Source organism: Numenius arquata, chromosome 5 (assembly GCF_964106895.1).
Source record: "Numenius arquata chromosome 5, bNumArq3.hap1.1, whole genome shotgun sequence".
Lineage (NCBI taxonomy): Eukaryota > Metazoa > Chordata > Aves > Charadriiformes > Scolopacidae > Numenius > Numenius arquata.
The window spans coordinates 40,242,393-40,251,772 of NC_133580.1; the positions used below are offsets into that span (position 1 = coordinate 40,242,393).

At 36.1% G+C, this 9,380-nt stretch overlaps 1 protein-coding gene across 3 annotated transcripts in view; it reads left to right on the forward strand.

Moving 5' to 3' along the window:
• The window catches only part of GRIA2 (glutamate ionotropic receptor AMPA type subunit 2), a 91,828-nt gene that overhangs the window by 79,001 nt on the left and 3,447 nt on the right, over positions 1-9,380 (forward strand). The gene's annotated exons all lie outside the window — the stretch shown is intronic.

Consider the following 9,380-nt stretch of genomic DNA (forward strand, 5'->3'; position numbering starts at 1 on the left):
CAAGAAGTTGCATTATTTGCAAGTTTGTTTTCTATTGATGGAGTGTCTACTGATTCTGAATCTTCATTAGTAGAGCCCTAATTCCTGGAACAGCACAAAAGTAGGGATTGTTGTATATTGAGGATAAGAACAGTAAACTGAATTTTCTTTGCTACTAAAACATGTTTTCTGATAATACTTTACACAAGTGAAAAAGAGATGTTTCTCAGCATTTTCCATAAAGGAATTCTCAGCAATAAGCTAGATGGTGGCAGGTAGCTGAAAAATCCTATCCTGAATAGCTGAATATATGTATGCAATGTTAATTGAAAGAGGTGGGTTCGAGTCTTTTAGGTATGTCGGGGAGTCACATTAGCTTGTTCTTTGTTTTGTTTTAGGATTCTAGTTTTTCAACCACCTGCGGAAGGTACATACTAGTTAATGTCTGCAATGGCTGTGGCTGACTCCAGTGGCTACCATGGTGAATGGAGTAATTCAGATATAGGTTAGAAAAAGCCAGGTGGAGGAAGGATAGTGGCTCACCACACACCCTACAGACAGCGTGAGGGTAGGTGTACAAGCTAGTCCATATCACTTGACTTGGAGATAACAACCTTGGCACTCAAGACAAAAGATGTATTGTCTTTGCACTTTCCCCTGTTTTAGGTACGTACTCCCTAGCTTTAAAGGTAGTACAGACTAGTAGGAGATATTCTTGCCAACATTGAGTAGAGCATCATTTGGCACTGAATCAAGCAACATAACTGAGAAAAAGGGAGGAAAAGGCATTGTAGTCTAGTGTTCCTAGTGCTGCTTTAAGATGAGAATCAGAAGCTTGGTACAACCTGCATAGAAGATATCAGTGCAGAAATAATGGATTTAACAGTATTTAGAAAAAGAAAAAAGTAATGACAGAGCTTTGCTGAGCAGTAAACATCAGCAGGAAACTATTACTTCTTAGTAATAACGTTATAGATAGATATACATATTTTCTTCAGTGGCAGATCCGTCAGGTCTCTTGATTATATGTTTGTAAATACCAGAATGTGTAGTAGTTTTCCTAAGGAAATCGCATAGCTGCTACTAGAAGAAATGTGAGTATTGTCAAAGTTTTCAGAGTTCTGTTCCGCTGAGTTGGGCTACCTACCACTGCTGATACTTACAAGTGTCTCTCTCTTAGGGATAGTGCTTTTAGAGTTCTTAGTGCAACTGAAAGCCTAAACGAAGATATAGAGTGCATTGCTGTAGCATTTTCTCTTGGGTTTACAACCTGAAGTAATGGGCAAAACATTGAAGGAAGTATGTGTGGCTGTGGTTTTCCAGAAGTATGTTGTTTTTCTCAAATCAGTAGCAAATTGTGGTGGGAATGTGAATAAGACTGCAAACACAGCTTGAAAGATCCAGGATTCGTTTAGGTTGATCTTGTACAGGCATATCATCTCTATAATTGTCAGATCGCAGATACTACTTGATGGAACAGTAAATGATGGGACAGTGGAACTTCATCACTCTGGTACGTGCTATTCACTCTGTCCACAGTCACACAGTATTTTTACCTTCAGTGATTTCTCAGCAGCTGCTGTAAATGCAGTTGATGTATGCGTTAACCAAGATGCATCGTTGAACTTTGAAGGGAAAACAAAGTCACTAACCCAAGAAGACAGGCTACTGCACACCTAACACTGCAGAAATTTAGAAATTAATTTTAAAGTATTGTCTATATGTGTTAACTCCAGAAGTTGCCTTGCTTGCTTGCTACGGCACTGGAAGAACGAGTAAAGTGTAAGTATGCGAGCTTAACATTCACTGGAACATTTCCATGCTTTCCACCTGCTTGAAGGCATATTGAAAATTAATGTCAAAGCGATACAAAGAGAACAAAAGCTAATTATTTTTAAACTTTTATCATGTTTTTGCTGTATGCCTAGCTCTTCCCATCAAAAATATGTGCAAACCTGAAAGACAAATGAAATGAATCATGCTGCCTTTTTTTCCACTTTAAAAGACGAATTGTAACTAGTCCCATGTATAAGTTAAGAAAACATCTCAAAAAGAAAAAGTGACGTGCACAGCAATAATCAGACTAATTTACATTCCCTATTTCTGCATTAGATTTATTTAAAATCTTTTTATATCTGCCTATTTTTGAACCAACAACGTGTCATGGACACACTAATTTGTTTCATTCTAACTGTTTTGGTTGCCTTTAAGAGTCGATCCTCTGCCAAAGTAAAAGCAAGCAGAACTGCTCCATAACAAAGAAGTATTCTTTAGCTTTCATTGAAAAGACTATGCAAGAGTTAGTTATTCTTGCTTAAGAGGCAAGAGTTTGAGAATGAAAGTTGGGCATGGGAAAAATGCCGGAAGGATGGTATTTCTTGCTGTCTTACAAAGACGTCCTTTTCCATAGTGAAAAGCCAGCAACAAACATAGAAGAACTGACAGGACCCTTTGAGTCATTTCTCCAGCAAAAGTGTTGTCTGTTGGGAGGCAAAGAAGATTTGGCCTGAAGATTAGTAATACTGTATTTTCTGAGGATCTTCAACACGGTCCAGTGCCTCTAGATTTATGAGTACTTTGAAATATTTTTTTAACTGATAAAGGTATTTAAATTGATGACTGTATTACAAGAGGTTATGCAAAAAATAGAAAGCATACAGCAGTCTGTCTGTGAACCTCAGTCTTTAATACTCATCAAGATATTCAAGCTTCTATAAAAACCCCACAGGAAATCTCTAAAACCAGTGAGAAGAGAAGAAACACACTTGATTTTTTAAATGGAATTGAGATAAAAAATTATGAATCATACCTCAGCCTCAATTTTTGAAGTTTGAGATGTAGAAGAATTATAGAACATATGTTTCCAGAGCTGAATTTTGACTAGCTCCACAGAAGTCTTTGAGAGGCGAAGGAGATAAAAGACTCAGTTATGAAATCTTCTACAACTTCTACCATGGACTTAGTTCCTTGAGAGGCGGGGGCATTTCAGGACTCTGTGAAGGAGATATGATTAGAGTTTGGCTTTTTAAGTGTAACAGAAAAAAAGGGTACATAGCTGAAATACGGAAGAGAGGTAGGTCCAAGCACTGAGATAATGGAAAGACTGCCCTTTGCATTCAATAGTATATTAATGGAGATATGGTTATATTTTTTTGTGGTCTAGAGGGTTCAAGTGATTAATTTTCAGTTGTTTTCTTGTTTTTTGAGGTCTTTGCATCTGGGCAACACACAAAAGAATTGATTTAGGCCATTGTGAAAGTAGTTTTAAAAGAAATAATGCAGTAATCGATACGTCCTTTTTTTCCTCAAAGCGTCTCTCTGTTATTTTCCAGATTTCATTTTTTTTTCCCTCCACATTACCCAATATCCTAATGTCTTTTGCAGACACCTCAGTGAGCCTAGTGGCCAAAACACTCTGGTGCTTCAGAAACCTTGTTACATACATTACTCAGCTTACTTTCAAATTAGTATTTGCATAATAGTTATTAAAAATGAAGTATATTCCTTTCTAATAGAATTATCCTTCCTTCTTTGTAAGGACAAATTCTCTCTGATAAAAGAAACATACTATTCCCTGATGTTCTTTTTCAAGTTTTCATCAAGTTTTCTTAGATGTTTTAATCAAAGCATGCTCTCTATTAGGTAATTTTGTGCTGGGCAAAAGTGAATTTGCAGCAGTATGGTTTGAAGTTGTTGTGTAATTTGTTTTATAAACTGATACACTCTAAAATACGTATAAATAAGTTCTGGTTGCACTACTTCTGGGAGCAGATCATTCCATAATACCACACTTGTTATGGTTAGAAAGATTCTTTTATTTTCCAGCCTAAATGTATTTACAACTAGTTTAACTATTATTTACATTAATAACTATTATATGGATTTTTTTTCTTCTCTCTGATGCATTAATACAGAGCAAGTAAGGTGTTTTTTTCTGAGCTTTCATCTCTATAAAAAAAACCTGTATTTATTTTTGATTTCCAAGCAAGGCATTTTGGTCCCTGATCATCTCATCGCTCTTCTGTGTGTGTGTGTGTTAGTTTGAATTAATTGTTCCTCAATGTGGATGAACAGAGGTGTAAATTGCTATCTGAGCTCTCAGCAGTACTTTGCACAAAACCATTAATATTTCTCTGTCTTTTCTGGAAATAACTTTCTCCCAATTGTATCACGCTTTTTTCTGGTAATCATTTTTATCATAGTGATAGATTTGCATTTCTTTTCTTCTGTTTTTGTCAACTGAAGATCTTCAATTTTATTGTAGATTTTCTTATTGGTCCCAAAGAGGTGGTCCATGCTATTCAACTGGAAAGTTTCATTTCATTTCTATCATTCTAGTGCTCAGAATGTTCCGCTTATCATATATAACAAATAAATAATTTCCCATTGTCTGGTTTGATGTGTTTTGATATCCCAATCTCCTTTCTCATCAAAAACAAAGCTAAAGTGTACATTTAGATTATGGTCCTACGTGTAGATTGTCTTTGTTCTCTGCATTTCTTCCCACCCTACAGCAGATATACTTTGCGTTCTCCATTCTTTTTTCACTCGTGAGGTTAGAAAATCTGCTGCTGTTTGCTTTTTTTTCCAGTTCAGTTTACGTGACACAGTGTTTCCTTTATGTTATCAAGTTTCCCCTGATCAAATCAAGATCCTACTTACAAATCTGCATTTGTATTACAGTGGCGTAGCAAAGCTGTAATAGTAGATACTGCAACATGACTGTAGTACAGCTGTCCCTCTATCAGTACTTTTATTACAGTAAAGTTAGTTCTAGGAGTGGACAGTATATTTTCCTTGTGACCAGCACTTCAAAAAAAACAGATGGATTTAGGTCATCATTGTGGAAATCGGTTTGTGTGACATTTATCTGCGTTTTTCATGAAAGGAGATTGAAATGGTTGGCCTTGATTTTATGAATATGCTGAATGATGGGGAGGAATTTCAATTCTGCTGAGATTGAAATTAATCAGTCTCAGAGGAGGAGTCCTTTCAGCGAGTATTTTAACAGATATTAAATGGTCTTGAAACTTTTAACACTAACATCCTTTTGTAAGACAAGCCTTCTTGAATGCTTAACTTTAAATCACATGAAGAATATGATGACTACATAAAGTCCTTGTCTTTTCTTGGAGAAAATTATTTAGAGTAGGCTGTTGAGGAATAAGTTCTTGAGGTAGAATGTTTTACAATTTTTATTAATAAGACTAAATTTATTAAATATATTTTAAGTAACTCAATTGGAAACTGGAAAGCCATAAAAGTGCATCTTGAGAACATGTAACTAATTTTTACCAGTACTGAATAAAATTATCAATATATTACAAAATTTAGATCTTCTATGTATTTGAACTTTCATTCACCTTAAGTATTCACCCAGTATAAACAAGGTTAAATATTTTAAAGTACTTAATCTTGAGCGACTTAAAGAGGCTGAAAAACTACTTTTGTTCTTTTCTGTGTTTTTTAGTTGTATCAATAATTGTTTTGCTGTGTAAATTGGCAAGATGACACATTTGTTGTTAGAATTTCTAGCTGCTGATGTCGATACCAGTTCCTGTCCTTTTATTCAGTATGGAGGGTCAACAGGATGGTTACACAAACCATATTTGAGAATTAAAGTTCGGCTCCCGCAGTACAAGATCATCATCTAGTAGAATGTTGGTAGTCTGAGGAACTATTTCTATCAATGACATCCTAATTACAGCACCCCAATTTTAAGAATAGGTCTTTGAATGACAAAATGGAAAAGTTATCTGATGACCCACAAAATATAGTTAATTAATTTCATAATGCTTTGCATAATTTAATTTCCTAATGAGTTTCTTAATGAAGGCAATATTTTACATTTAAATGGGATGTGTACTTTTTAATAATAATAATTTTGCTAGTCAGAATGCCCAGTGAGACATGATATAAAAAAAAAAAAAAGAAAGGCATTAGGTCCTGGGGCATTTTTGTATCAGTTATTGTATTTTCACAGAAGTGGTAAATAATGGGAGAAAAAATGTTCGTTGTGAATGTTAGGGTCTTGTACTGTCATGTTGGTGTTGATTGTAATAGCAAAGTTATAATTAGCTTTTAACATTTCATACACGCACTGGAGTGTCACCTTGTAGCGGCAATCAGCTACAGTAATTAAGAACAGTGCAGATTATGTAAATATTCTTGCATTCTTGTAGTCAAATAATGCAGCAATCTACAATGGTTCTGTCATTTGGATCACATGATAGAAAGTTGTGGTGGTTTTTATGGAGTACTGCTGTGCTTTTAGGTTTTTGGTGCCATTAAAGAGGATATGAGAGAGAGATGTGAAAGCCCAACATGCACACAGGGCATCCTGCAGTCACAAGAGTTGTGTTTCCTCATGATTTTGTCCGCTCTTGCTGATGACCACATGGTTTTCCAAGTGCAGTTTAAGGAGATTAAGAAGATTATTTGCATAGCAATAAAATATATGGTCAACTATAGCACTGGCCAAATTTAAATAACAGTGTACTGTGCTTTTATTTTTGACGATGTATTTGAATTAGGACAAGTGTACATGCTTTTTTTGAACTATCAGATGATGTTGGCCTTAATGAGTGTGTGTGTGCGTGCACGTAGAATACTACATGAAGGTCTCTTAACACTGCCCTTTTCTACATCCTTTAGCTATACCTTTCAAATAAAAGACATTCTGAAAACAAAAATGAAGGAAATAAAATGACACAGTTTTGAAAACAGAATGTATTATTAAATATAATGTGTAGCAATATAAACAAAAACCTTAGAAGTCACAACTATGCCCTACCTAGTGGTTCGTTACTCTTCTTCTTTATGACCCTAGAAAGGTCAAGGACTAGGTAGGCATCAAGACTCTGAGCTGTATGAATTCCAGCATGACGTTTTTCAGTGTTCATGGCTGCAGAAGACTGTGCGGTCACGGCAAATTCTGAGTGTTATTTTCTAGTGATGTTTTTCATTACAGGTTTTTATTTCTGTGGTTGCTGGGTCAGGTATTCCTAAATTCATTTCTGTGGCAAGAACCCTGTGAGCCATCTAGTGGGAGGTTTCTTCTTAACACTTGACCATTTGGGAAATCTGTTCCTTTTCCCTTTTCCCATTGAACCATCCAGCACCAGCCCCTCAGCCTGTCATAGGATTTCCCTCAGCCTTCTCACTTACCTGTTGTGATCAGATTTTTGTGAAGTGACAGTGGGAAATGAGGAGCTGTGTTTTTCTGAAGTTGAATGACAAAGGCGGAACAAACTTTGCTACACCTTTGTTACTTGGTGTATTTTAAAACCTGTAAAAGCTCATTTTAATCAACCAGGAAGCAATGGAGCAAGAAAGGCAGTTAAGTCAGTTCATGAACCTGTTCATGACAGTTACCTAATGGGAATAAAGAATGCTTATGTATTTAGTATTTGAATGTTTGTACAAGAAGAAAATAATGTTTTAAGTGCCAGCATAACCTCTTCCCTTCTTTAACATGGGATCCAAGTGCCTTCTAATGAAAGTTATACTGACAGACATCTGGATGTATAGTGTCTGCTTTGGGTTGAACTGAACCATTTAAGTCATCTAAACCAACTTTAAGTTTCCACCTTTATAAAGCAAATCTGTGATAATTTATGAAGTATCACTGGAATGATTTTTATAACACTATTGGAAGCTTGATGCCCCTTGCTTAGTTTGTAGCGGTAAGTTCCATGCAGCAAGTTGGACGTATGCTGCTAAATGAATGTTGACGTATGGTAGGAATGGGATGGAGAATCTGGGTTTAATTAGGGAGTAAGTTTAGAGAATGTGAATTCTGGGAAGATTGAGCTCCTTCATATGAGGCTGTTGAGTCTAAGCCTGAGTGGGCTAAGGAAGGAGGAGATTGAGCACCCTGCAGAGCTAAACACTGGTAGCTCTGCTTGCAGGGAAGTGAGCCACAGCAGCAGGACTCAGAGAACAGATGACAGACAGCTATGCACTTAGGATTTAGACTTTCTTTATATGCTCTGATGAAGGTGATGGAGTCTCTCAGACATTAAATGCCCGACTTGGATCTGCAGGTGGGAGTCTCTTTCAGGCATGGAATGCCATATGCTATCTGTTAGAGGCACTTACCTATATCTGTCTATATATCAGGTAAGTTTTAGGCAGAGAAAGTTCAATATTGGATTTTTATTGAGAGCTTATTTTGTGAACTGGCTTTTCAAATATGGTGCAATAATACCATTTTTTAGGATTTCCCTAGTGATTAGGATCTTTGTATGAAATAAGAACAGCGCTTATGCAGTATGGCAGATGTCACAAGAATCTGAGAAACCCACTGTGCCTTCAGCGCAGTTATTTTTCTCAGTCATTCTGGTCATGCTGAGTATATCCAACTCTTTTGATATTAATGGGTATACTGAGTATGTGTAGATCAACAGATCAGAATATGCAGCAACTGATCTGCAAGGGAACTTTCAAAAAGCCAGCTGTGCCAGTGTGCATGTAGATTCTGGTAACAGTTGGAATGTTTAGATGTTAGAAAACTTTTCAGTGGTTCTTAGTGAATGTGAGCCTTAAAATCTTCCTAGTGTACATTTCTGAACAGGAAAATAAAGGTAAGTCTAGGGAAATGATGATGGTGCACTACAAGAACAGTGAATCCTGGGGGATAATGAGGGCGTTAATGATGCTTTTATATTTGATTCATTTGTTTTTAAAATGGTATGGTTATAGATGTTATATTTATAGCAGAATTGCAGTTCTGAAGTGTATGTTATAACATATCGTAATAGAGAAATTCTTCTAATACATCTTACCACGGTACAGATTTGGTGTACTTGCACATATAATAGCAATATCTGGCAGAGAACTAAGATAACTGCGAAACCAAATGGTCTTGGGTTTCTACAGCAAAGCAGAAATGTAATAATAGCTGAGTTACATGCAACATAGTATTCAATTTGTCAGTAATTTATTGTCTACTTTATATCATGATTTAGATTGTCTTTTAAAGAAATTCATTTAGGGTTGATTGTCAACTACCCTGGTAGTTCTACAGAGAAATCCAGCTTCGTACACTCTTTCCAACTGGTGATTGTTACTGACCCTGACTTGTCATATGTCCCATTCTGCCTGCTGTTTCTTTTCATAACACTGCTTCCTTTTTGGTGACATCTAGGTGGCAAACTTCGTTTTCCTCTATTTTTTCCCAGGTTAAAAAATAACAATCAGTTGGTAGTTAAAACTGCCAATTATAGTTATAACTACCAATTGGTTAAAGCAAAATAAGCATACTTCAGGTAACAGTCTTTCTGAAAGAAAACTCTGACCTGCTGAGTTGAGTTGGTGAGGCATGTGGAGTATTACAAATAAGAAAAAACTTAAAACAGGTGCCTCACTATTAACATTCCCTTCAGGTTTCACAGCAATGT